This window comes from Anabrus simplex, chromosome 14, assembly GCF_040414725.1.
Source record: "Anabrus simplex isolate iqAnaSimp1 chromosome 14, ASM4041472v1, whole genome shotgun sequence".
NCBI lineage: Eukaryota > Metazoa > Arthropoda > Insecta > Orthoptera > Tettigoniidae > Anabrus > Anabrus simplex.
Window position 1 is genome coordinate 8388015 of NC_090278.1, and position 26467 is coordinate 8414481.

The following is a 26467-nucleotide window of genomic DNA, read 5'->3' on the forward strand; positions in this document are numbered from 1 at the left end:
AAATGCAGATGACCCAGGATATGATGCAGGAATATTCTAAAGTGAGTAACAAACTATGTTCAACTTTGAAAGCTGTTTTCTGATATTTTATATTTTTTATCTTTAAGTACATTTTTCTCAGGAACTAACCATCATAGAACAGTAAAACTTAAATATCATACAGATACTGGGATTAACATTATTGATGCATTTGTTGACGAGTTTAAGTTTAATATTTCAGAAATTATGAATTAATAAAAGTGAAATATTTGGATATTTTGGAAATTCTTTTAGTAACTTGCAAAAAAATCTGTAAAAATTACATGTTACAAGGTACTTACCTACAAAAATAGGTCAAAGAAGAGAAACCCCTCCTCTACCAGCTATTAAAATTTTATAACATTATCAAGAACAGTTCACGAGAAAAATTCACCTACAATTGCCCAATTTAACATTGTGGGTATACAAGGTACAACCTCCCCTTAAGCCCTTTACTTCTTATAACCGTATAGAAACCGTAACTTGTGGGTCAGATCTAGAATGGTGACACATGCATGGCGCTCTTTCTTCTAAATAACCGTACCTGGCATGCAGATCTAAGATGGTGACTTTTGCACGGTGTGACACTTGCATAGAGCCATTTAATCTAAATAAACCTTACATGGTGCCATTTCTTGCGAATAACCGCACCAGGTGTGTCAGGTATTGGATGGTGACATTTGCAAGGAGTGAAACTTGCATGGAGCCATTTCCTCCATATGACCGTACCAGGTGTGTCAGATCTACGATGGTTACATTTGCACAGTGTGAAACTTGACTGCAGCCCTTTCTTCTGAACAGGCGTACCTGGTGAGTCATATTTACGATGGTGACATTTGCAAGGATTCACACTTGCAGGGTTCACTGTTCCCTATCTAACTGGACCTGGTGAGTCAGATCTAGATAGCTGACATTTGCACGGAGTAACACTTTCAGGTTGTCCTCTTCTCTATATCACCCTACCTTGTGAGTCAGGAGTAAGATTGTGACGTTTCCACGTAGTGACACTTGCATGAACCCATTTCTTCACATTAACCGTCTCTGGTGTGTCAGATCAGTGTCATTTGCTCCGATTGCCACTTTCAGGGAACCCTTTTCTCTATCTTGCAATATCTGATGAGCAGAAGTTGGATAGAGACTTGTGCATGGTTGACACTTGCAGGCAGCACATCTTCTCTTTCTGCCATTACCTTGATTCTCAGAACGTGGATGCTGATATTTGCTCGGATTGGTATTTGCAGGTAAACTTTTTCCCTATCTAACAGTAACTGGTGTGTCAGATTTGGGTGGTGACATTTGCATGGATTGAAACTTGAAACTTGCAGGTTGCCTTCTTCTCTATATAAACGTACCTGGTGAGTCGAAGTAAGATAGTCCCATTTGCACAGCTTGACAATTGAAGGGAGCACTTTTCTCAATCTGGCATTAACTGGTGTGTCAGATCGAGAATGGTGACATTGCAAGGAGTACCACTAGCAGAGACCCCGTTCTCTATATAAACGTACATGGCGAGTCAGGGGTATGATGGTTACATTTGCAGGGAGGGCTACTTGCATCGAAGCCTTTCACCTATATAACCGTATTTGGTTTCTCAGATCACCGATTGTCACCTTTGCACGGAGTGTCACGTGCATGGAGCCCTTTCCTCTATATAACCGTACCCGTTTTGTCAGATTTAGGATGGTGACTTTCGTTCCGATTGACACCTTCAGGGAGTCCTTTTCTCTATCTAACGCAACCATGTGTTCAGAAGTAAGAGACATTTGCACGGATTGATAACTGACTGCCATTACCCGGAGACTCAAAAATTGGATGGTGACATTCTTTTGCATTGACATTTGCAGGGAGCCCTTTTCCCTATCTAAAAGTACTTGATGTGCCAGAAGTAGGATTGTGTCATTTGCACGGAGTATCACTTGCCGACAGCCCTCTTATTTGTGTAGCGATACCAGCTGTGTCAGATCTTGATGGAAACACATGCACGGAACGACACTTGCAGTGAGACCTTTTATCTGTGTAACCGTATCTCGTTTGTCATATCTAGAATTGTGACCATAACAAGGAGTAACACTTGGCATGGAGCCATTTAATCTAAATAACCCTTACATGGTGCCATTTCTGTGAATAACCGCACCAGATGTGTCAGGTATTGGATGGTGACATTTGTAAGGAGTAACACTTGCATGCAGCCATTAACTCCATGTAACCGTACCGCGTGTGACAGATTACGGATGGTGTCATTTGCACGGAGTAACAATTGCCGGAAACCCACTTCTCTATATTACCCTAATTGGTGTATCACAAGTAGGATGGTGACATCTGCCCGGATTGTCACTTGCCGCGAGTCCTTTTCTCTGTGTAACAATACCTTGTGTGTAAGATCTAGGAAAGTTACTTAACAAACAGTGGCACTGGCATTGAGCCCTTTACTTCTTATAACTGTATAGAAACCGTAACTTGTGAGTCAGATCTAGGATGGTGATTTTTGCTTATTCTTCTATATAACCGTACCTGGTATGTCAGATCTAAGGTGTTTACTTTTGCACGGTGCGACACTTGCATAGATCCGTGTAATTTAAATAACCCTTACATGGTGCCATTTCTTGTGAAAAACCGCACCAGGTGTGTCAGGTATTGGATGGTGACATTTGCAAGGAGTGACTCTTGCATGGAGCAATTTCCTCCATATGACCGTACCAGGTATGTCAGATCTAAGATGGTTACATTTGCACCGTGTGAAACTTGACTGCAGCCCTCTTTCTGAGCAGACGTACCTGGTGTGTCATATTTACGATGGTGACATTTGCATGGATTCACATTTGCAGGGTACACTTTTCCCTATCTAACTGAACCTGGAGAGTCGGATCTAGAATGGTGACATTTGCACCGAGTAACACTTTCAGGTTGTCCTCTTCTCTGTATCACCCTACCTTGTGAGTCATTAGTAAGATTGTGACTTTTGCACGTAGTGACTTTTGCATGAACCCCATTTCTTTACAAGAACCGTCGCTGGTGTGTCAGATCTAAGCACTTTTTCTCTTTCATTTACCCTTACATGGTGCCATTTCTTGTGAATAACCGCATCAGGTGTGTCAGATATTGGATGGCGACATTTGCAAAGAGTTTCACTTGCATGGAGCCATTTCCTCCATATGACCGTACCAGGCGTGTCAGATCTAAGATGGTTACATTTGCACCGGGTGAAACTTGACTGCAGCCCTTTATTTCTGATCAGGCGTACCTGGTGTGTCATATTTACGATGGTTTCATTTGCATGGATTCACACTTGCGGGGTTCACTTTTCCCTATCTAAGTGGACCTGGTGAGTCAGATCTAGAATGGTGACATTTGCACGGAGTAACACTTTCAGGTTATCCTCTTCTCTGTATCACCCTACCTTGTGAGACAGGAGTAAGATTGTGACGTATGCACGTAGTATCACTTGTATGAACCCATTTCTTCATTCGCTCCGATTGTCACTTTCAGGGAGCCCTTTTTTCTAACTAACACTACCTGATGAGCAGAAGTTTGATAGAGACTTGTGCATGGGTAAAATGGTGATATATGCATGGAGAAACACTTGCAGGGAGCCCCACTTCTCTATATAATCGTACCTGGTGTGTCAGTTCTGGGATGGTGATAATTGCACTGACACTTGCAGGGAGCCATTTTCTGTGTAACCCTAGCCGGTGTGGCACATTTAGGATGGCCACTTTTACAAGGAGTGACACTTGCACGGAGAGCGTTAATCCAATTTGACCGTACCGGTTGTGTCTGTTCTAGGATGGTGACATTTGCACGGGTTTAAGGTTTCAGGGAGTAATTTTCCCTGCTTAACAATACCTGGCGTTCAGAAGTAGGATTGGGATATTTGCACGGATTAACACTAGCAGGGAAGCGATTTTGTCTCTCTGTGCCAGTACCTGGAGATTCAAGAATTAGATTATGACATTTGTTTGGATTGACAATTGGAGGGAGACCTTTACTGTGTCTAACAGTACCTGGTGTGTGAGATATTGGATAGTGACATTGCAGTGAGCCCCGTTATCTGTGCAACCGTACCTGGTTTGTCAGATCGAGGATAGTGACTTTCACAAGGAGTGACCCTTGCATGGGGCCATTAACTCCATATAACCGTACCGAGTGTGTTAGATATAACGACGCAACCATGTGTTCAGAAGTAAGAGACGGATTGATAACTGACTCTGCCATTACCCGGAGACTCAAAAATTGGATGGTGACATTCGGTTGGATTGACATTTGCAGGGAGCCCTTTTTCCCTATCTAAAAGTACTTTGTGTGTCATAAGTAGGATGGTGCCCTTTGCACGGAGTATCTCTTGCCGACAGCCCTCTTTTTTGTGTAGCGATACCAGCTGTGTTAGATCTTGGTGGAAACATGTGCACGGATTGACACTTGCAGTGAGACCTCTCATCTGTGTAACCGTACCTCGTTTGTCATATCTAGAATTGTGACTATCACAAGGAGTAACACTAGTATGGAGCCATTAGCTCCATGTAACCGTATCGGGTGTGTCAAATTACGGATGGTGTCATTTGCACGGAGTATCATTTGCCGATAGCCCTCTCCTTTGTGTAGCGATACCAGCTGTGTCCGATCTTGATGGAAACATGTGCACGGATTGACACTTGCAGTGAGACCTCTCATCTGTGTAACCGTACCTCGTTTGTCATATCTAGAATTGTGACTATCACAAGGAGTAACACTTGCATGGAGCTATTAGCTCCATGTGACCGTATCGGGTGTGTCAGATTACGGATGGAGTCATTTGCACGGAGTATCACTTGCCGAGAACCCTCTTTTCAGTGTAGCGATACCTGCTGTGTCAGATCTTGATGGAAACACGTGCACGGAATGACTCTTGCAGTCAGATCTTTTATCTGTGTAATTGTACCTGGTTTGTCAGATCTAGATTGTGACTTTCACAAGGAGTAATAGTTGCATGAAGCCGTTAACTCCATGTAACCGTACCGGGTGTGTCAGATTACGGATGGTGTCATTTGCACGGAGTAACAATTGCCGGAAGCCCTCTTCTGTATATTACCCTACCTGCTGTATCAGAAGTAGGATGGTGACATCTGCTCGGATTGTCTCTTGCCGGGAGTCCTTTCCTCTGTGTAACAATACCTGGTGTGTCAGATCTAGGATGGTGACATTTGCACGGATTGACACTTGCAGGGAACTCTTTTAAAATTTGTAACTGTACTTGGTGTGGCAGATCTGGGATAGTCACTTTTACAGGGAGTAACTCTTGCCCATTACTCCACATAACCGTACCTGGTGAGTCAGTTCAAGAATGGTGAAGTTTCCATTAACTTCAAGCTGTGACATTTGCATTGATTGAAACTTCCGTACATAACCATACGTGGTGTGTCAGTTTGCATGGCGAGAAACATGCGTGCAGAACTTTCTTCTGAATAACCGTAAGTGGTGTGTAAGTTCTAGGATGGTGACATTTGCAAGTATTGACACATGCAGGGAGCCATCTTATACGTGTAACCGTTCCCGTACATTTGTGCGGTGAAATTTGCTCCACTTAACCGTCTCTGGCGTGTCAGTTCTAGGATGGTCTCGTTTGGACGGATTGAATAACCGTACCTTCTGTGTCAGATCTCGGATAGTGGCGTTTGCATGATGTGACGCTTCCATGGTGCCCTTCCCTTTATTTAACCGTAAGTGGTGTTTCAGATACAGAATGTGACTTTTTCTCCGATCGACAATTTCAGGGAGCCCTTTCCCCTATCTAACACTACTCGATGTGCAGAAGTAGGATAGAGACATGTGCACGGTTGAATCTTGCAGGGTACAAATTTCCTCTCTCTGCCATTACCTGGATTCTCAGAACTTGGATGGTCACATTTGCACAGATTGCCAATTGTAGGGAGCACTTTTCGCTATTTGGCAGTACCTGGTGTGTCAGATCAAGGATGGTGACATTTGCGCGGGGTGATACTTGCTAGGAGCTCTTTCACATATATAACGGTACGTTATGTATCAAATTTAGGATGATGATTTTTGCAAGTTTTGACACATGCATGCAGCCCTTTCTCTATATAACCGTACCTGTTGTGTCAGTTCTAGGATGGTGAAATTTGCATGGATTGACACTTGCGGGGTTCACTTTCCCTATCTGACAGGACCGATTGTGTCAGATCTAGGATGACGTCTGTTGCAGTGACTGTTTCACTTGCACGGATGGAAACTTGCCGGAAGCCCTCTTCTCTATCTAAAACTACCAGGTGTTCAGGATTAGGAGAGAGTCATTTGCACAGATTTACACATGCAAGGGGCATATTTTCCTATCAAACAGTACCCGGGTATTTGAGATTACGAACGGTGACATTCGTTTGGATTGACATTTGCAGGGAGCACTTTTCCCTCTCTAAAGGTACTTGGTGTGTCAGAAGTAGGATGGGGTCATTTGCACGGAGTATCTCTTGCCGACAGCCCTCTTCTTTGTGTAGCGATACCTGCTGTGTCAGATCTTGATGCAAACACATGCACGGAATGACTCTTGCAGTGAGACCTTTTACCTGTGTAATTGTACCTGGTTTGTCAGATCTGGAATTGTGACTTTCACAAGGAGTAACAGTTGCATGAAGCCATTAACTCCATGTAACCGTACTGGGTGTGTCCGATTACGGATGGTGTCATTTGCACGGAGTAACAATTGCCGGAAGCCCACTTCTCTATATTACCCTACCTGCTGTATCAGAAGTAGGATGGTGACTTCTGCTCGGATTGTCTCTTGCCGGGAGTCCTTTCCTCTGTGTAACAATACCTGGTGTGTCAGATCTAGGATCGTCACTTTTACAATGAATGACACTGGCATTGAGCAATTTACTTCCTATAACCGTATCTGGTGTGATAGTTCTAGGATGGTGACATTTGCACGGATTGACACTTGCAGGGAACTCTTTTAAAATTTGTAACTGTACTTGGTGTGGCAGATCTGGGATAGTCACTTCTACAGGGAGTAACTCTTGCCCATTACTCCACATAACCGTACCTGGTGAGTCAGTTCAAGGATGGTGAAGTTTGCATGGATTGAGTCTTGCTTGGAGCCCTTTTAGCTTCAAACTGTACATGGAGAGTCATATCTCGGATGGTAACATTTGCATTGATTGGAAACTTCCCTACGTGGTGTGTCAGTTTCAAGATGGTGACATTTGCATGGCGAGATACTTGCGTGCAGAACATTCTTCTGAATAACCGTAAGTTTGTGTCAGTTCTGGGATGGTGACATTTGCACATATTGACACATGCAGGGAGCCATCATATCCGTGTAATCGTACCTGGTGTGGCTGATCTAGGTTAGTACTTTTACAAGGAGTGACACTTGCACGGAGAACTTTACTCCACATAACCGTATCTGGTGTGTCAGTTCAAGGATGGTCTCGTTTGGACGGATTGATATTTGCATGCAGATCTTTCCTCTGAATAACCGTACCTGGTGTGTCAGATCTTGGATAGTGACATTTGCAGGGTGTGATACTTCCATGGTGCCCTTCCCTTTATGTAAACGTAAGTGGTGTGTCAGATACAGGATGTGACATTTTCTCCGATCGACAATTTCAGGGAGCCCTTTCCCTTTCTAACACTATCTGATCTGCAGAAGTAGGATAGAGACATGCGCACGGTTGACACTTGCAGGGTACAAATTTCCTCTCTCTGTCATTGCCTGGAGTCTCAGAACTTGGATGGTCACATTTGGACAGATTGACAATTGCAGGGAGCACTTTTCGCTATTTGGCAGTACCTGGTGTGTCAGATCAAGGATGGTGACATTTGCACAGGGTGATACTTGGAAGGAGCACTTTCACGTATATAACGGTACGTTATGTATCAAATTTAGGATGATGATTTTTGCAAGGTATGACACTTGCATGCAGCCATGGAGCCATTTCCTCCATATGACCGTACCAGGCGAGTCAGATCTAAAATGGTTACATTTGCACAGTGTTGAACTTGACTGCAGCCCATTCTTCTGAACAGGCGTACCTGGTGTGTCATATTTACGATGGTGACATTTGAATGGACCTGGTGAGTCAGATGTAGAAAGGTGACATGTGCACGGAGTAACGCTTGCAGAGAGCCCGTTCTCTATATAAACGTACCTGGCGAGTCAGGGGTAATAAGGTGACAATTGCACGGAGGGCTACTTGCATCGAAACCTTTCACCTATATAACCGTACGTGGTTTGTCAGATCACGGATTTTCACCTTTACACGGAGTGTCACGTGCATGGAGCCCTTTCCTCTATATGACCGTACCTGTTTTGTAAGATTCAGGATGGTGACATTTGTTTCGATTGATACCTTCAGGGAGTCCTTTTCTCTATCTAACGCAACCATGTGTTCAGAAGTAGGAGACATTTGCACGGATTGATAATTGACTCTGCCAGCACCCGGAGACTCAAAAATTGGATGCTGACATTCGTTCGGATTGACATTTGCAGGGAGCCCTTTTCCCTATCTAAAAGTACTTGGTGTGTCAGAAGTAGGATGGTGTCTTTTGCACGGAGTATCACTTGCCGACAGCCCTCTTCTTTGTGTAGCGATACTTGCTGTGTCAGATCTTGATGGTAACACATGCACGGAACGACACTTGCAGTGAGACCTTTTATCTGTGTAACCGTACCTTGTTTGTCAGATCTAGAATTGTGACTTTCACAAGGAGTAATACCTGCATGGAGCCATTAACTCCCTGTAACCGTACCAGGTGTGTCAGATTACGGATGGTGTCATTTGCAAGGAGTAACAATTGCCGGAAGCCCATGGATGGTGACATTTGCTCGGATTGTCTCTTGCCGCGAGTCCTTTTCTCTGTGTAACAATACCTTGTGGGTAAGATCTAGGTAAGTTACTTAACAAACAGGCATTGATCACTTTACTTCTTTTAACCGTATAGAAACCGTAACTTGTGAGTCAGATCTAGGATGGTGACTTTTGCACGAAGTGACACATGCATGGCGCTCTTTCTTCTAAATAACCGTGCCTGGTATGTCAGATCTAAGACGTTGACTTTTGCACGGTGCGACACTTGCATAGAGCCATTTAATTTAAATAACCCTTACATGGTGCCATTTCTTGTGAATAACCGCACCAGGTGTGTCAGGTATTGGATGGTGACATTTGCAAGGAGTGACACTTGCATAGAGCCATTTCCTCCATATGACCGTACCAGGTGTGTCAGATCTAAAATGGTTACATTTGCACCGTGTGAAACTTGACTGCAGCCCTTTTCTCTGAGCAGGCGTACCTGGTGTGCCATATTTACGATGGTGACATTTGCATGGAATCACACTTGCAGGATTCACCTTTCCCTATCTAAGTGGACCTGGTGAGTCAGATCTAGAATGGTGACATTTGCACGGAGTAACACTTTCAGGTTATCCTCTTCTCTGTATCACCCTACCTTGTGAGACAGGAGTAAGATTGTGACGTATGCACGTAGTATCACTTGTATGAACCCATTTCTTCATTCGCTCCGATTGTCACTTTCAGGGAGCCCTTTTTTCTAACTAACACTACCTGATGAGCAGAAGTTTGATAGAGACTTGTGCATGGGTAAGATGGTGATATTTGCATGGAGAAACACTTGCAGGGAGCCCTACTTCTCTATATAATCGTACCTGGTGTGTCAGTTCTGGGATGGTGATAATTGCACTGACACTTGCAGGGAGCCCTTTTCTGTGTAACCCTAGCCGGTGTGGCACATTTAGGATGGCCACTTTTACAAGGAGTGACACTTGCACGGAGAGCGTTAATCCAATTTGACCGTACCGGGTGTGTCTGTTCTAGGATGGTGACATTTGCACGGGTTTAAGGTTTCAGGGAGTAATTTTCCCTGCTTAACAGTACCTGGCGTTCAGAAGTAGGATTGGGATATTTGCACGGATTAACACTAGAAAGGAAGCGATTTTGTCTCTCTGTGCCAGTACCTGGAGATTCAAGAATTAGATTATGACATTGGTTTGGATTGACAATTGGAGGGAGACCTTTACTGTGTCTAACAGTACCTGGTGTGTGAGATATTGGATAGTGACATTGCAGTGAGCCCTGTTATCTGTGTAACCGTACCTGGTTTGTCAGATCGAGGATAGTGACTTTCACAAGGAGTGACCCTTGCATGGGGCCATTAACTCCATATAACCGTACCGAGTGTGTTAGATCTAGGAAGGTGACATTCGCACGGAGTAACAGTACCTGGTGTGTGGGACCTCGTTTGGGAGTGCCTTTATCTGTATAACCGTATCTGGTGTGATAGTTCAAATATGGTAACATTTGCACTAAGTGATACATGCATAGAGCCCTTTCACCTATACAACCGAACCTGGTACCCTACCTTGTGAATCAGGCGTAGGATCGTGACGTTTCCATTTAGTGACACTTGCATTAACCCATTTCTTCACTTTAACCGTCTCTGGTGTGTCAGATCAGTGTCATTTGCTCCGATTGCCATTTTCAGGGAAATCTTTTCTCTACCTAGCAATATCTGATGAGATGAAGTTGGATAGAAACTCGTGCACGGTTGACACTTGCAGGGAGCACATTCTCTCTTTCTGCCATTACCTGGATTCTCAGAACGTGGATGCTATTATTTGCTGGGATTGATATTTATAGGTAAACTTTTTCCCTATCTAATAGTAACTGGTGTGTCAGATTTGGGTGGTTGCTTTTGCATGGATTGAAAATTGAAACGTACCTGATGAGTCGGAAGTAAGATAGTCACATTTGCACAGCTTGAAAATTGAAGGGAGCACTTCTCTCAATCTGTCAGTAACAGGTGTGTCAGATCGAGAATGACATGTGCACGGAGTAACACTAGCAGAGACCCCGTTCTCTATATATACGTACCTAGCGAGTCAGAGGTATGATGGTTACATTTGCACGGAGGGCTACTTGTATCGAAGACATTCACCTATATAAGCGTACGTGGTTTGTCAGATCACCTTTGCATAGTGTCACGTGCATGGAGCCCTTTCCTCTATATAACAGTACCTGTTTCGTCAGATTTGTTCCGATTGACACCTTCAGGGAGTCCTTTTCTCCATCTAACGACGCAACTTTGTCTTCAGAAGTAAGAGACATTTGCACGGAGTCAGTTTGCATGGCGAGAAACTTGCGTGCAGAACTTTCTTCTGAATAACCGTAAGTGGTGTGTCAGTTCTAGGATGGTGACATTTGCAAGTATTGACACATGCAGGGAACCATCTTATCCGTGTAACCATACCCGTACACTTGTGCGGTGAAATTTGCTCCACTTAACCGTCTCTGGCGTGACAGTTCTAGGATGGTCTCGTTTGGACGGTTTGAATAACCGTACCTGGTGTGTCAGTTCTCGGATAGTCGCGTTTGCATGATGTGACGCTTCCATGGTGCCCTTCCCTTTATGTAACCGTAAGTGGTGTGTCAGATACAGAATGTGACATTTTCTCCGATCGACAATTTCAGGGAGCCCTTTCCCCCATCTAACAGTACCTGATGTGCAGAAGTAGGATAGAGACATGTGCACGGTTGAATCTTGCAGGGTACAAATTTCCTCTCTCTGCCATTACATGGATTCTCAGAACTTGGATGGTCACAATTGCACAGATTGACAATTGCAGAGAGCACTTTTCGCTATTTGGCAGTACCTGGTGTGTCAGATCAAGGATGGTGACATTTGCGCGGGGTGATACTTGCTAGGAGCACTTTCACATATATAACGGTACGTTATGTATCAAATATAGGATGATGATTTTTGCAAGTTTTGACACTTGCATGCAGCCCTTTCTCTATATAACCGTACCTGTTGTGTATGTTCTAGGATGGTGAAATTTGCATGGATTGACACTTGTGGGGTTCACTTTTCCCTATCTGACAGGACCGATTGTGTCAGATCTAGGATGACGTCTGTTGCAGTGACTGTTTCACTTGCACGGATGGAAACTTGCCGGGAGCCCTCTTTTCTATCTAAAACTACCAGGTGTTCAGGATTAGGAGAGAGTCATTAGCACAGATTTACACATGCAAGGGGCATTTTTCCTATCAAACAGTACCCGGGTATTTGAGATTACGGACAGTGACATTTGCACGGAGTAACAATATTGCCGGGAGCCCACTTCTCTATATTACCCTACCTGGTGTATCAGAAGTAGCATGGTGACCTCTGCTCGGATTGTCTCTTGCTGGGAGTCCTTTTCTCTGTGTAACAATACCTGGTGTGTCAGATCTAGGTAGTCACTTTTACAAACAGTGACACTGGTATTGAGCCCTTTACTCCTCATATGCATACCTGGCGTGTCAGTACTAGATGATGATAATTGCACGGAGTGATACTTGCATGGGGGCCTTCCACCTATACAACCGTACGTGGTGGTATTTGCACGGGTGTATATAGCGTGTCGGACCTGCGATGATATCTGCCCTGATTGTGTCTTGCAGGGAGCCATTTCCCGTATCTAACAGTACCTGATGCGTCATATCTCGAATAGTCACAGTTACAAGGAGTGACACGAGCATATAACCTTATCTGGTGTGTCAGTTCGATAATAATGACATTTGCACGGCGTGACATTTTCATACAGACCCTTCTTCTGAATAACAGTACCTGGTTTGTCAGATCTAGGATGGTGAAGTCTGCATGGATTGACGCTTTCCTTGAGCCATTTCCTCCATATATTCGTACCTGGTGTGACAGTACTATGATGGTGAAATTTGCATGAAATGCAATATGTCTGGAGCCATTTCTTCTAATTAAACGTACTGGTGTGTCATATCTAGCACGGTGACTTGCAAATGAGTGAAACTTGCATGGAGCCTTTGCATGGTGTCACGTGCATGGAGCCCTTTCCTCTATATAACAGTACCTGTTTTGTCAGATTTAGGATGATGAAATTTGTTCCGATTGACACCTTCAGGGAGTCCTTTTCTCCATCTAACGACGCAACCATGTGTTCAAGAGTAAGAGACATTTGCACGGATTGATAACTGACTCTGCCATTACTCGGAGACTCAAAAATTGGATGGTGACATTCGGTTGGATTGACATTTGCAGGGAGCACTTTTCCCTATCTAAAAGTACTTGGTGTGTCATTAGTAGGATGGTGCCCTTTGCACGGAGTATCTCTTGCCGACAGCCCTCTTCTTTGTGTAGCATACCAGCTGTGTCAGATCTTGGTGGAAACATGTGCACGGAGTGACACTTGCAGTGAGACCTCTCATCTGTGTAGCCGTACTTCGTTTGTCATATCTAGAATTGTGGTTATCACAAGGAGTAACACTTGCATGGAGCCATTATCTCCATGTAACCGTATCGGGTGTGTCAAATTACGGATGGTGTCATTTGCACGGAATATCACTTGCCGACAGCCCTCTTCTTTGTGTAGCGATACCAGCTGTGTCAGATCTTGATGGAAGCATGTGCACGGATTGACACTTGCAGTGAGACCTCTCATCTGTGTAACCGTGCCTCGTTTGTCATATCTAGAATTGTGACTATCACAAGGAGTAACACTTGCATGGAGCTATTAGCTCCATGTGACCGTATCGGGTGTGTCAGATTACGGATGGAGTCATTTGCATGGAGTATCACTTGCCGAGAGCCCTCTTTTCCGTGTAGCGATACCTCCTGTGTCAGATCTTGATGGAAACACGTGCACGGAATGACTCTTGCAGTCAGATCTTTTATCTGTGTAATTGTGCCTGGTTTGTCAGATCTAGAATTGTGACTTTCACAAGGAGTAATAGTTGTATGAAGCCGTTAACTCCATGTAACCGTACCGGGTGTGTCAGATTACGCATGGTGTCATTTGCACGGAGTACAATTGCCGGAAGCCCTCTTCTCTATATTACCCTACCTGCTGTATCAGAAGTAGGATGGTGACATCTGCTCGGATTGTCTCTTGCCGGGAGTCCTTTTCTCTGTGTAACAATACCTGGTGTGTCAGATCTAGGATGGTGACATTTGCACGGATTGACACTTGCAGGGAACTCTTTTAAAATTTTTAACTACTTGGTGTGCCAGATCTGGGATAGTCACTTTTACAGGGAGTAACTCTTGCCCATTACTCCACGTAACCGTACCTGGTGAGTCAGTTCAAGGATGGTGAAGTTTCCATGCTTGAAGCACTATTAACTTCAAGCTGTGACATTTGCATTGATTGAAACTTCCGTACACAAACCATACGTGGTGTGTCATTTTGAATGGCGAGAAACTTGCGTGCAGCCCTTTCTCTATATAACTGTACCTGTTGTGTCAGTTCTAGGATGGTGAAATTTGCATGGATTGACACTTGCGGGGTTCACTTTTCCCTATTTGACAGGACCGATTGTGTCAGATCTAGGATGACGTCTGTTGCAGTGACTGTTTCACTTGCACGGATGGAAACTTGCCGGAAGCCCTCTTCTCTATCTAAAACTACCAGGTGTTCAGGATTAGGAGATTTACACATGCAAGGGGCATTTTTCCTATCGAAACGTACCCGGGTATTTGAGATTACGGACGGTGACATTTGCACGGAGTAACAAATTGCCGGGAGCCCACTTCTCTATATTACCCTACCTGGTGTATCAGAAGTAGCATGGTGACCTCTGCTCGGATTGTCTCTTGCTGGGAGTCCTGTTCTGTGTGTAACAATACCTGGTGTGTCAGATCTAGGTAGTCACTTTTACAAACAGTGACACTGGTATTGAGCCCTTTACTCCTCATATGCATACCTGGCGTGTCAGTACTGGATGATGATAATTGCACGGAGTGATACTTGCATGGGGGCCTTCCACCTATACAACCGTACGTGGTGGTATTTGCACGAGTGTATATGGCGTGTCGGACCTGCGATGATGACATCTGCACTGATTGTGCCTTGCAGGGAGCCATTTCCCGTATCTAACAGTACCTGGTGCGTCAGATCTCGAATAGTCACAGTTACAAGGAGTGACACGAGCACAGAGTCCTTTACTCCATATAACCTTATCTGGTGTGTCAGTTCGATAATAATGACATTTGCACGGCGTGACATTTTCGTACAGACCCTTCTTCTGAATAACAGTACCTGGTTTGTCAGATCTAGGATGGTGACGTCTGCATGGGTTGACGCTTTCCTTGAGCCATTACCTCCATATATTCGTACCTGGTGTGACAGTACTATGATGGTGAAATTTGCACCGAATTCAATATGTCTGGAGCCATTTCTAATAAATAAACGTACTGGTGTGTCATATCTAGCACGGTGACTTGCAAATGAGTGAAACTTGCATGGAGCCATTTCCTCCATATCATCGTATCTGGTGTGTCAGATCTATGAAGGTGACATTTGCACGGACTAATACTTGCAGGGTGTCCTCCCTCTACAGAAACCGTACCTGGTGAGTCAAATCTAGGATGGTGACGTTTGCACGAAGTGACCTATGCATGGCGCTCTTTCTTCTAAATAACCGTACCTGGTGTGTCAGATCTAAGATGGTGATTTTTGCACGGTGTGACACATGCATGAACCCATTTCTTCACATAACCGTCGCTCGTGTATCAGATCAGTGTCATTTGCTCCGATTGCCACTTTCAGGGATCCCTTTTCTCTATCAGGCAATACCTGATGAGCAGAAGTTGGATAGAGACTTGTGCACGGTTGACACTTGCAGGGAGCACATCTTCTCTTTCTGCCATTACCTGGATTCTCAGAACGTAGATGCTGATATTTGCAGGTAAACTTTTTCCCTATCTAACAGTAACTGGTGTGTCAGATTTGGGTGGTGACTTTTGCATGGACTGAAACATGAAACTTGCAGGTTGCCTTCTTCTCTATACAAACGTACCTGGTGAGTCGGTAGTAAGATAGTCATATTTGCACAGCTTGAAAATTGAAGGGAGCACTTCTCTCAATCTGTCAGTAACAGGTGTGTCAGATCGAGAATGACATGTGCACGGAGTAACACTAGCAGAGACCCCGTTCTCTATATATACGTACCTAGCGAGTCAGAGGTATGATGGTTACATTTGCACGGAGGGCTACTTGTATCGAAGACATTCACCTATATAAGCGTACGTGGTTTGTCAGATCACCTTTGCATGTTGTCACGTGCATGGAGCCCTTTCCTCTATATAACAGTACCTGTTTTGTCAGATTTGTTCCGATTGACACCTTCGGGGAGTCCTTTTCTCCATCTAACGACGAAACCATGTGTTCAGAAGTAAGAGACATTTGCACGGATTGATAACTGACTCTGCCATTACCCGGAGACTCAAAAATTGGATGGTGACATACGGTTGGATTGACATTTGCAGGGAGCCCTTTTCCCTATCTAAAAGTACTTGGTGTGTCGTAAGTAGGATGGTGCCCTTTGCGCGGAATATCTCTTGCCGACAGCCCTCTTCTTTGTGTAGCGATACCAGCTGTGTGGTGGAAACATGTGCACGGATTGACACTTGCAGTGAGACCTCTCATCTGTGTAACCGTACCTCGTTTGTCATATCTAGAATTGTGACTATCACAAGGAGTAACACTTGCATGGATGCAAGTATCGGGTGTGTCAGATTACGGATGGTGTCATTTGCACGGAGTATCACTTGCCGAGAGCCCTCTTTTCATAGAAAAACATGAATTTTAGAATATAATATAGAAATTACACTGGTAGATCTTAGTATTATAGGTTCATAAACACACAGTTCCTCCAAGTGAAACATAATGCACGATTTTAAGGATTTTCGAGTTCAAAATACATATTTCCACAATCAAACCCACCTATATCATCGTCTATTCCAAGATCACTAAACAAGCCGTTATATCGTTGGGAATTAGCTTCATTTGGGAGCGCATGACGTTCAGCTTCGCTTCCGAAACTGGTTTTCCATTGGGCCATAACGGAGTGAGCAGACCATGTAGAGCTGATCCATTTTCATTTTGAAGCCGGCGACCAACTGCAGATTTCTTAATATTCACTTCAACAGAGCGTTCTGCATCAAAATGCGTTTTGAAGAAAATGCTATAAGGTTTATCTTTCCTCAACTCTATTTCTCTCACATGCAGCCAGTTTAACTTCTCACTGTTTGTGCCTGTCTTCCTGTTTACAATGTGCTTCTCCAAATGAACTGTACTATGAAAATCTGGTCCAGTCATTCTGTGCACAACAAGCGGGTTCTTCTTTCGGCACACCTTCATTACATTTATGTAGTCTTCGGCGGTATAAAGGCGCTGTTGAAATTTTAAAGCACGTTCTATATCCCCAAAGTCGCTGTCGTTAGGGAGGAAGCTATGGCCTGGAAATAGGAATTTTTGTGTAATCTTTTCAATGGTAGGATGTTGTTCCAAAACTGTTTTCAGAAGTAGAACAATCTTTATATTACGATTGTGGCCTCCGCAAGAATCTGACCACAATATGACTTCTTTGGCTTTGTGCACGTTTTCCATGATATGCTTGTACAAGCAGGATCCAACCTCCTGAGCCCCTCGTCCTGCTTCTCCTTCCAACCAGACATAACAGTGAGCTTTATTATCTTTCCCACTATGAATCCCTAAGTTATATAACCACAACTGACGCTTGTAAAATACCACATTTGTGGGAATACGGGGCAATGGCAGTGTTTTTTCAAGGTGAAAACAAAACATTTCCAGTTTGTCATCCAACTTCGATTTTTCGATATCGGAGGATTTTAGGTTCTGGGCGTATGTTGCATCTTTAAGATGTTCCTTCTTCTTGTCGTCAAAGATTTCATTTTCGCTGCCAGAGGAATTCTTAATCTGGAGCTGCAAAATGTCACAGAGGTTACACGTGTCCTTCTTGATGCTCTTTCTTTGCAAAGTGAATTCTGTCAGGAATATCCTTTTATACAAAGGAAGTGACACAGGATTTTCATACTCCTGCTTATATAAATTGTACATCACATCCATTGTAGTATCTGGTGCCGGAAATTCTCTCTGTGTTTGTTCTCTGGCATAATGGGATTTGTATTTTGGAAACCGTTTTATGTGGTCAACTATTTCTTGAAACTTATTCTGAGGGCATCTGTTCCTTCCATCGGCGATTCCTCGTAGATCCCTTATACCCTTTGGTGATTTTATTTTCTTTAAGGCTAGATGTACTTTCTGGAGAAAGAAAGTCCTGCAAACTTGAATTCCACATATGACGTACTTCCTCGTCACTGTTTTTCTCTTTGAATCTTTCACTCGTTTCCTTTTTATTTCGTGCTCGCTCACCATGGCGCAAATGAGTGCTGTTTGAGCATCGTGAGAATCTGTATTATAGAATTTTTGAAATTCCTTTTGAGCATTTTTAGCACCTAACTTGTAGAGACATTTGCAAGGGGATTAGATACTCGCGAAACTCCTTAGATTCCTTCAATTTTCCCCTCTGAGTCATGTACGTTTCATTCCTTATACATTTCATTTTTCTTGTCTCCCTATTTTGGCTGGGATATTTTATTTTTCGTCCTTTCTTTGGTCTTCTCGAGCATAATTCACTTTCATCACTAGTTTCTGTCCTTGATTTCTCCTAAATGAAAACAGAAAATTACTACTATTAATAAGAATATTTAAGGTTATAAATCTGCATAAAGGAACTTAAATAGATTAATGAAATTTTAAGTATATTTAGTAACACATTTAACACACCTGAAATTGGTTTACTGCAGTCAAGTGTTGTTGGCTAACTTCTGCTGGAGAGAATGTTGTAGGATCTACACCTTCAGTTGCCTGTTTCTCATCAGATTCTTCCAAAGCGATTGGAACAGCTTCCGCTATTGTATTCTTTTCCTACAATAGTGGTTCTTCGATTACAAAAATTTAGTATTTTGGGGAAAAGTAGCAAACGTGCATACACAGTTTGAATTTTTTATTTAGAAATGTGTTTAACAGCATACTGTATCGTGACGTATTATGCTATCTAATAAGTGTAACGATAACGGGCCGCACCAACTTACCACAAATTCGCGTAATGTAACCAAAGAATTTCGGTCATCTCTCAATGAACTCTGCGTTATGAAGCTGTTCGTCGACTGCCAGTGATCTGCGTTTAATGAAACTGGCGTAGCGATTGCAGGTGTGATGGGACCCTCTAAAATATCTTCGGTTTCCTAAGATAGGAACGCATTTTAAAGTCATAAAACAATACGTATAAACACTGATTTGTGAATTAACAGAAGATTATTGAGGTTTACTCACTTGAAGCATCTGATTCTTCGCTAACAAGAGAATTCGTTCAGACCGAGATATATGAGGATAACGGTCCATTGCCATGTGCTTAGGCTTAAACACGTAGATTAACTACAATGGTGACACATTGCAGAGAAACAATGCGAACTCGAAAGTTGTATCACAAGGAAGGAAACCTGCGCGGGAATCTGCGACGCGGGAATCTACATTTAGCATCTCACGACCAAGTGACTGCATGCGTGTCGTATGGTCATTTGATGCGTAATTCAGACTCAGAAATGGTGGTTGGTCACTTGATGCAAAACTTCAATTTTATGATTGAGATGTTGGCGTTTGGTCAAAATTCATTTCCTGCAAAATCATATTGAGAATAAGAGTCCGAATAATAACCTATGTAAACTAGCTACCAGATGGTGCAATAATCTAAAAAAATCCATTTTGGCGCTTGGTCAATTGATGCATAACACCATCCAATTGCCGGGAGCCCACTTCTCTATATTACCCTACCTGGTGTATCAGAAGTAGCATGGTGACCTCTGCTCGGATCGTCTCTTGCTGGGAGTCCTTTTCTGATTGTAACAATAACTGGTGTGTCAGATCTAGGTAGTCACTTTTACAAACAGTGACACTGGTATTGAGCCCTTTACTCCTCATATGCATACCTGGCGTGTCAGTACTGGATGATGATAATTGCACGGAGTGATATTTGCATGGGGGCCTTCCACCTATACAACCGTACGTGGTGGTATTTGCACGGGTGTATATGGCGTGTCGGACCTGCGATGATGACATCTGCACTGATTGTGTCTTGCAGGGAGCCATTTCCCGTATCTAACAGTACCTGATGCGTCATATCTCGAATAGTCACAGTTACAAGGAGTGACACGAGCACAGAGTCCTTTACTCCATATAACCTTATCTGGTGTGTCAGTTCGATAATAATGACATTTGCACGGCGTGACATTTTCATACAGACCCTTCTTCTGAATAACAGTACCTGGTATGTCAGATCTAGGATGGTGACGTCTGCATGGATTGACGCTTTCCTTGAGCCATCTCCTCCATATATTCGTACCTGGTGTGACAGTACTATGATGGTGAAATTTGCATGGAATGCAATATGTCTGGAGCCATTTCTACTAAATAAACGTACTGGTGTGTCATATCTAGCACGGTGACTTGCAAATGAGTGAAACATGCATGGAGCCTTTGCATGGTGTCACGTGCATGGAGCCCTTTCCTCTATATAACAGTACCTGTTTTGTCAGATTTACGATGATGAAATTTGTTCCGATTGACACCTTCAGGGAGTCCTTTTCTCCATCTAACGACGCAACCATGTGTTCAGAAGTAAGAGACATTTGCACGGATTGATAACTGACTCTGCCATTACTCGGAGACTCAAAAATTGGATGGTGACATTCGGTTGGATTGACATTTGCAGGGAGCACTTTTCCCTATCTAAAAGTACTTGGTGTGTCATAAGTAGGATGGTGCCCTTTGCACCGAGTATCTCTTGCCGACAGCCCTCTTCTTTGTGTAGCGATACCAGCTGTGTCAGATCTTGGTGGAAACATGTGCACGGAGTGACACTTGCAGTGAGACCTCTCATCTGTGTAACCGTACTTCGTTTGTCATATCTAGAATTATGGTTATCACAAGGAGTAACACTTGCATGGAGCCATTAGCTCAATGTAACCGTATCGGGTGTGTCAAATTACGGATGGTGTCATTTGCACGGAATATCACTTGCCGACAGCCCTCTTCTTTGTGTAGCGATACCAGCTGTGTCAGATCTTGGTGGAAACATGTGCACGGATTGACACTTGCAGTGAGACCTCTCATCTGTGTAACCGTACCTCGTTTGTCATATCTAGAATTGTGACTATCACAAGGAGTAACACTTGCATGGAGCCATTAGCTCCATGTAACCGTATCGGGTGTGTCAAATTACGGATGGTGTCATTTGCACGGAGTATCACTTGCCGACAGCCCTCTTCTTTGTTTAGCGATACCAGCTGTGTCAGATCTTGATGGAAACATGTGCACGGATTGACACTTGCAGTGAGACCTCTCATCTGTGTAACCGTACCTCGTTTGTCATATCTAGAATTGTGACTATCACAAGGAGTAACACTTGCATGGAGCTATTAGCTCCATGTAACCGTATCGGGTGTGTCAGATTACGGATGGTGTCATTTGCACGGAGTATCAATTGCCGGAAGCCCATGGATGGTAACATTTGCTCTGATTGTCTGTTGCCGCGAGTCCTTTTCTCTGTGTATCAATACCTTGTGGGTAAGATCTAGGTAAGTTACTTAACAAACAGGCATTGATCCCTTTACTTCTTTTAACCGTATAGAAACCGTAACTTGTGAGGATGATGACTTTTGCAGGAAGTGACACATGCATGGCGCCATTTAATTTAAATATCCCTTACATGGTGCCATTTCTTGTGAATAACCGCACCAGGTGTGTCGGGTATTGGATGGTGACATTTGCAAGGAGTGACACTTGCATAGAGCCATTTCCTCCATATGACCGTACCAGGTGTGTCAGATCTAAAATGGTTACATTTGCACCGTGTGAAACTTGACTGCAGCCCTTTTCTCTGAGCAGGCGTACCTGGTGTGCCATATTTACGATGGTGACATTTGCATGGAATCACACTTGCAGGATTCACCTTTCCCTGTCTAAGTGGACCTGGTGAGTCAGATCTAGAATGGTGACATTTGCACGGAGTAACACTTTCAGGTTATCCTCTTCTCTGTATCACCCTGCCTTGTGAGACAGGAGTAAGATTGTGACGTATGCACGTAGTAACACTTGTATGAACCCATTTCTTCACAATAACCGTCGCTGGTGTGTCAGAATTATGATAGTGTCATTCGCTCCGATTCAGGGAGCCATTTTTTCTATCTAGCACTACCTGATGAGCAGAAGTTTGATAGAGACTTGTGCATGGGTAAGATGGTGATATATGCATGGAGAAACACTTGCAGGGAGCCCCGCTTCTCTATATAATCGTACCTGGTGTGTCAGTTCTGGGATGGTGATAATTGCACTGACACTTGCAGGGAGCCCTTTTCTGTGTAACCCTAGCCGGTGTGGCACATTTAGGATGGCCACTTTTCCAAGGAGTGACACTTGCACGGAGAGCGTTAATCCAATTTGACCGTACCGGGTGTGTTTGTTCTAGGATGGTGACATTTGCACGGGTTTAAGGTTTCAGGGAGTAATTTTCCCTGCTTAACAGTACCTGTTGTGTATGTTCTAGGATGGTGAAATTTGCATGGATTGACACTTGCGGGGTTCACTTTTCCCTATCTGACAGGACCGATTGTGTCAGATCTAGGATGACGTCTGTTGCAGTGACTGTTTCACTTGACGGATGGAAACTTGCCGGAAGCCTTCTTCTCTATCTAAAACTACCAGGTGTTCAGGATTAGGAGAGAGTCATTAGCACAGATTTACACATGCAAGGGGCATTTTTACTATCAAACAGTACCCGGGTATTTGAGATTACGGACAGTGACATTTGCACGGAGTAACAATATTGCCGGGAGCCCACTTCTCTATATTACCCTACCTGGTGTATCAGAAGTAGCATGGTGACCTCTGCTCGGATTGTCTCTTGCTGGGAGTCCTGTTCTCTGTGTAACAATACCTGGTGTGTCAGATCTAGGTAGTCACTTTTACAAACAGTGACACTGGTACTGAGCCCTTTACTCCTCATATGCATACCTGGCGTGTCAGTACTGGATGATGATAATTGCACGGAGTGATACTTGCATGGGGGCCTTCCACCTATACAACCGTACGTGGTGGTATTTGCACGGGTGTATATGGCCTGGTGTGACAGTACTATGATGGTGAAATTTGCATGGAATGCAATATGTCTGGAGCCATTTCTACTAAATAAACGTACTGGTGTGTCATATCTAGCACGGTGACTTGCAAATGAGTGAAACTTGCATGGAGCCATTTCCTCCATATCATCGTATCTGGTGTGTCAGATCTATGAAGGTTACATTTGCACGGAGTAATACTTGCAGGGCGTCCTCCCTCTACAGAAACCGTACCTGGTGAGTCAAATATAGGATGGTGATTTTTGCACGGTGTGACACATGCATGAACCCATTTCTTCACAATAACCGTCGCTGGTGTATCAGATCAGTGTCATTTGCTCCGATTGCCACTTTCAGGGATCCCTTTTCTCTATCAGGCAATACCTGATGAGCAGAAGAAGGATAGAGACTTGTGCACGGTTGACACTTGCAGGGAGCACATCTTCTTTTTCTGCCATTACCTGGATTCTCAGAACGTGGATGCCGATATTTGCTCGGATTGATATTTGCAGGTAAACTTTTTCCCTATCTAACAGTAACTGGTGTGTCAGATTTGGTTGGTGACATTTGCATGGATTGAAACTTGAAACTTGCAGGTTGCCTTCTTCTCTATATAAACGTACCTGGTGATTCGGAAGTAGGATGGGGTCATTTGCACGGAGTATCTCTTGCCGACAGCCTCTTCTTTGTGTAGCGATACCAGCGTGTCAGATATTGATGGAAACACATGCACGGATTGACACTTGCAGTGAGACCTTTCATCTGTGTAACCGTACCTCGTTTGTCATATCTAGAATTGTGACTATCACAAGGAGTAACTTACGATGGTGACATTTGCATGAAATCACACTTGCAGGGTTCACCTATCCCTATCTAAGTGGACCTGGTGAGTCAGATCTAGAATGGTGACATTTGCACCGAGTAACACTTTCAGGTTATCCTCTTCTCTGTATCACCCTACCTTGTGAGACAGGAGTAAGATTGTGACGTATGCACGTAGTATCACTTGTATGAACCCATTTCTTCATTCGCTCCGATTGTCACTTTCAGGGAGCCCTTTTTTCTAACTAACACTACCTGATGAGCAGAAGTTTGATAGAGACTTGTGCATGGGTAAGATGGTGATATATGCATGGAGAAACACTTGCAGGGAGCCCCACTTCTCTATATAATCGTACCTGGTGTGTCAGTTCTGGGATGGTGATAATTGCACTGACACTAGCAGGGAGCCCTTTTCTGTGTAACCCTAGCCGGTGTGGCACATTTAGGATGGCCACTTTTACAAGGAGTGACACTTGCACGGAGAGCGTTAATCCAATTTGACCGTACCGGGTGTGTCTGTTCTAGGATGGTGACATTTGCACGGGTTTAAGGTTTCAGGGAGTAATTTTCCCTGCTTAACAGTACCTGGCGTTCAGAAGTAGGATTGGGATATTTGCACGGATTAACACTAGAAGGGAAGCGATTTTGTCTCTCTGTGCCAGTACCTGGAGATTCAAGAATTGTTTGGATTGACAATTGGAGGGAGACCTTTACTGTGTCTAACAGTAACTGGTGTGTGAGATATTGGATAGTGACATTGCAGTGAGCCCCGTTATCTGTGCAACCGTACCTGGTTTGTCAGATCGAGGATAGTGACTTTCACAAGGAGTGACCCTTGCATGGGGCCATTAACTCCATATAACCGTACCGAGTGTACTAGATGTAACGACGCAACCATGTGTTCAGAAGTAAGAGACGGATTGATAACTGACTCTGCCATTACCCGGAGACTCAAAAATTGGATGGTGACATTCGGTTGGATTGACATTTGCAGGGAGCCCTTTTCCCTATCTAAAAGTACTTGGTGTGTCATAAGTAGGATGGTGCCCATTGCACGGAGTATCTCTTGCCGACAGCCCTCTTCTTTGTGTGGCGATACCAGCTGTGTCAGATCTTGATGGAAACACGTGCACGGAATGACTGTTGCAGTCAGATCTTTTATCTGTGTAATTGTACCTGGTTTGTCAGATCTAGCATTGTGACTTTCACAAGGAGTAATAGTTGCATGAAGCCATTAACTCCATGTAACCGTACCGGGTGTGTCAGATTACGGATGGTGTCATTTGCACTTAGTAACAATTGCCGGAAGCCCTCTTCTCTAAATTACCCTACCTGCTGTATCAGAAATAGGATGGTGACATCTGCTCGGATTGTCTCTTGCCGGGAGTCCTTTCCTCTGTGTAACAATACCTGGTGTGTCAGATCTAGAATGGTGACATTTGCACGGATTGACACTTGCAGGGAACTCTTTTAAAATTTGTAACTGTACTTGGTGTGGCAGATCTGGGATAGTCACTTTTACAGGGAGTAACTCTTGCCCATTACTCCACATAACCGTACCTGGTGAGTCAGTTCAAGGATGGTGAAGTTTCCATGCTTGGAGCCCTATTAACTTCAAGCTGTGACATTTGCGTTGATTGAAACTTCCGTACATAACCAAACGTGGTGTGTCAGTTTGCATGGCGAGAAACATGCGTGCAGAACTTTCTTCTGAATAACCGTAAGTGGTGTGTAAGTTCTAGGATGGTGACATTTGCAAGTATTGACACATGCAGGGAGCCATCTTATCCGTGTAACCGTACCCGTACATTTGTGCGGTGAAATTTGCTCCACTTAACCGTCTCTGGCGTGTCAGTTCTAGATGGTCTCGTTTGGACGGATTGAATAACCGTACCTGGTGTGTCAGATCTCGGATAGTGGCCTTTGCATGATGTGACGCTTCCATGGTGCCCTTCCCTTTATTAAACCGTAAGTGGTGTTTCAGATACAGAATGTGACATTTTCTCCGATCGACAATTTCAGGGAGCCCTTTCCCCTATCTAACACTACTCGATGTGCAGAAGTAGGATAGAGACATGTGCACGGTTGAATCTTGGAGGGTACAAATTTCCTCTCTCTGCCATTGCCTCGATTCTCAGAACTTGGATGGTCACATTTGCACAGATTGACAATTGCAGGGAGCACTTTTAAAATTTGTAACTGTACTTGGTGTGGCAGATCTGGGATAGTCACTTTTACAGGGAGTAACTCTTGCCCATTACTCCACATAACCGTACCTGGTGAGTCAGTTCAAGGATGGTGAAGTTTGCATGGATTGAGTCTTGCTTGGAGCCCTTTTAACTTCAAACTGTACATGGAGAGTCATATCTCGGATGGTAACATTTGCATTGATTGGAAACTTCCCTACGTGGTGTGTCAGTTTCAAGATTGTGACATTTGCATGGCGAGATACTTGCGTACAGAACATTCTTCTGAATAACCGTAAGATGTGTCTGTTCTGGGATGGTGACATTTGCACATATTGACACTTGCAGGGAGCCATCTTATCCGTGTAATCGTACCTGTTGTGGCTGATCTAGGTTAGTACTTTTACAAGGAGTGACACTTGCACGGAGAACTTTACTCCACA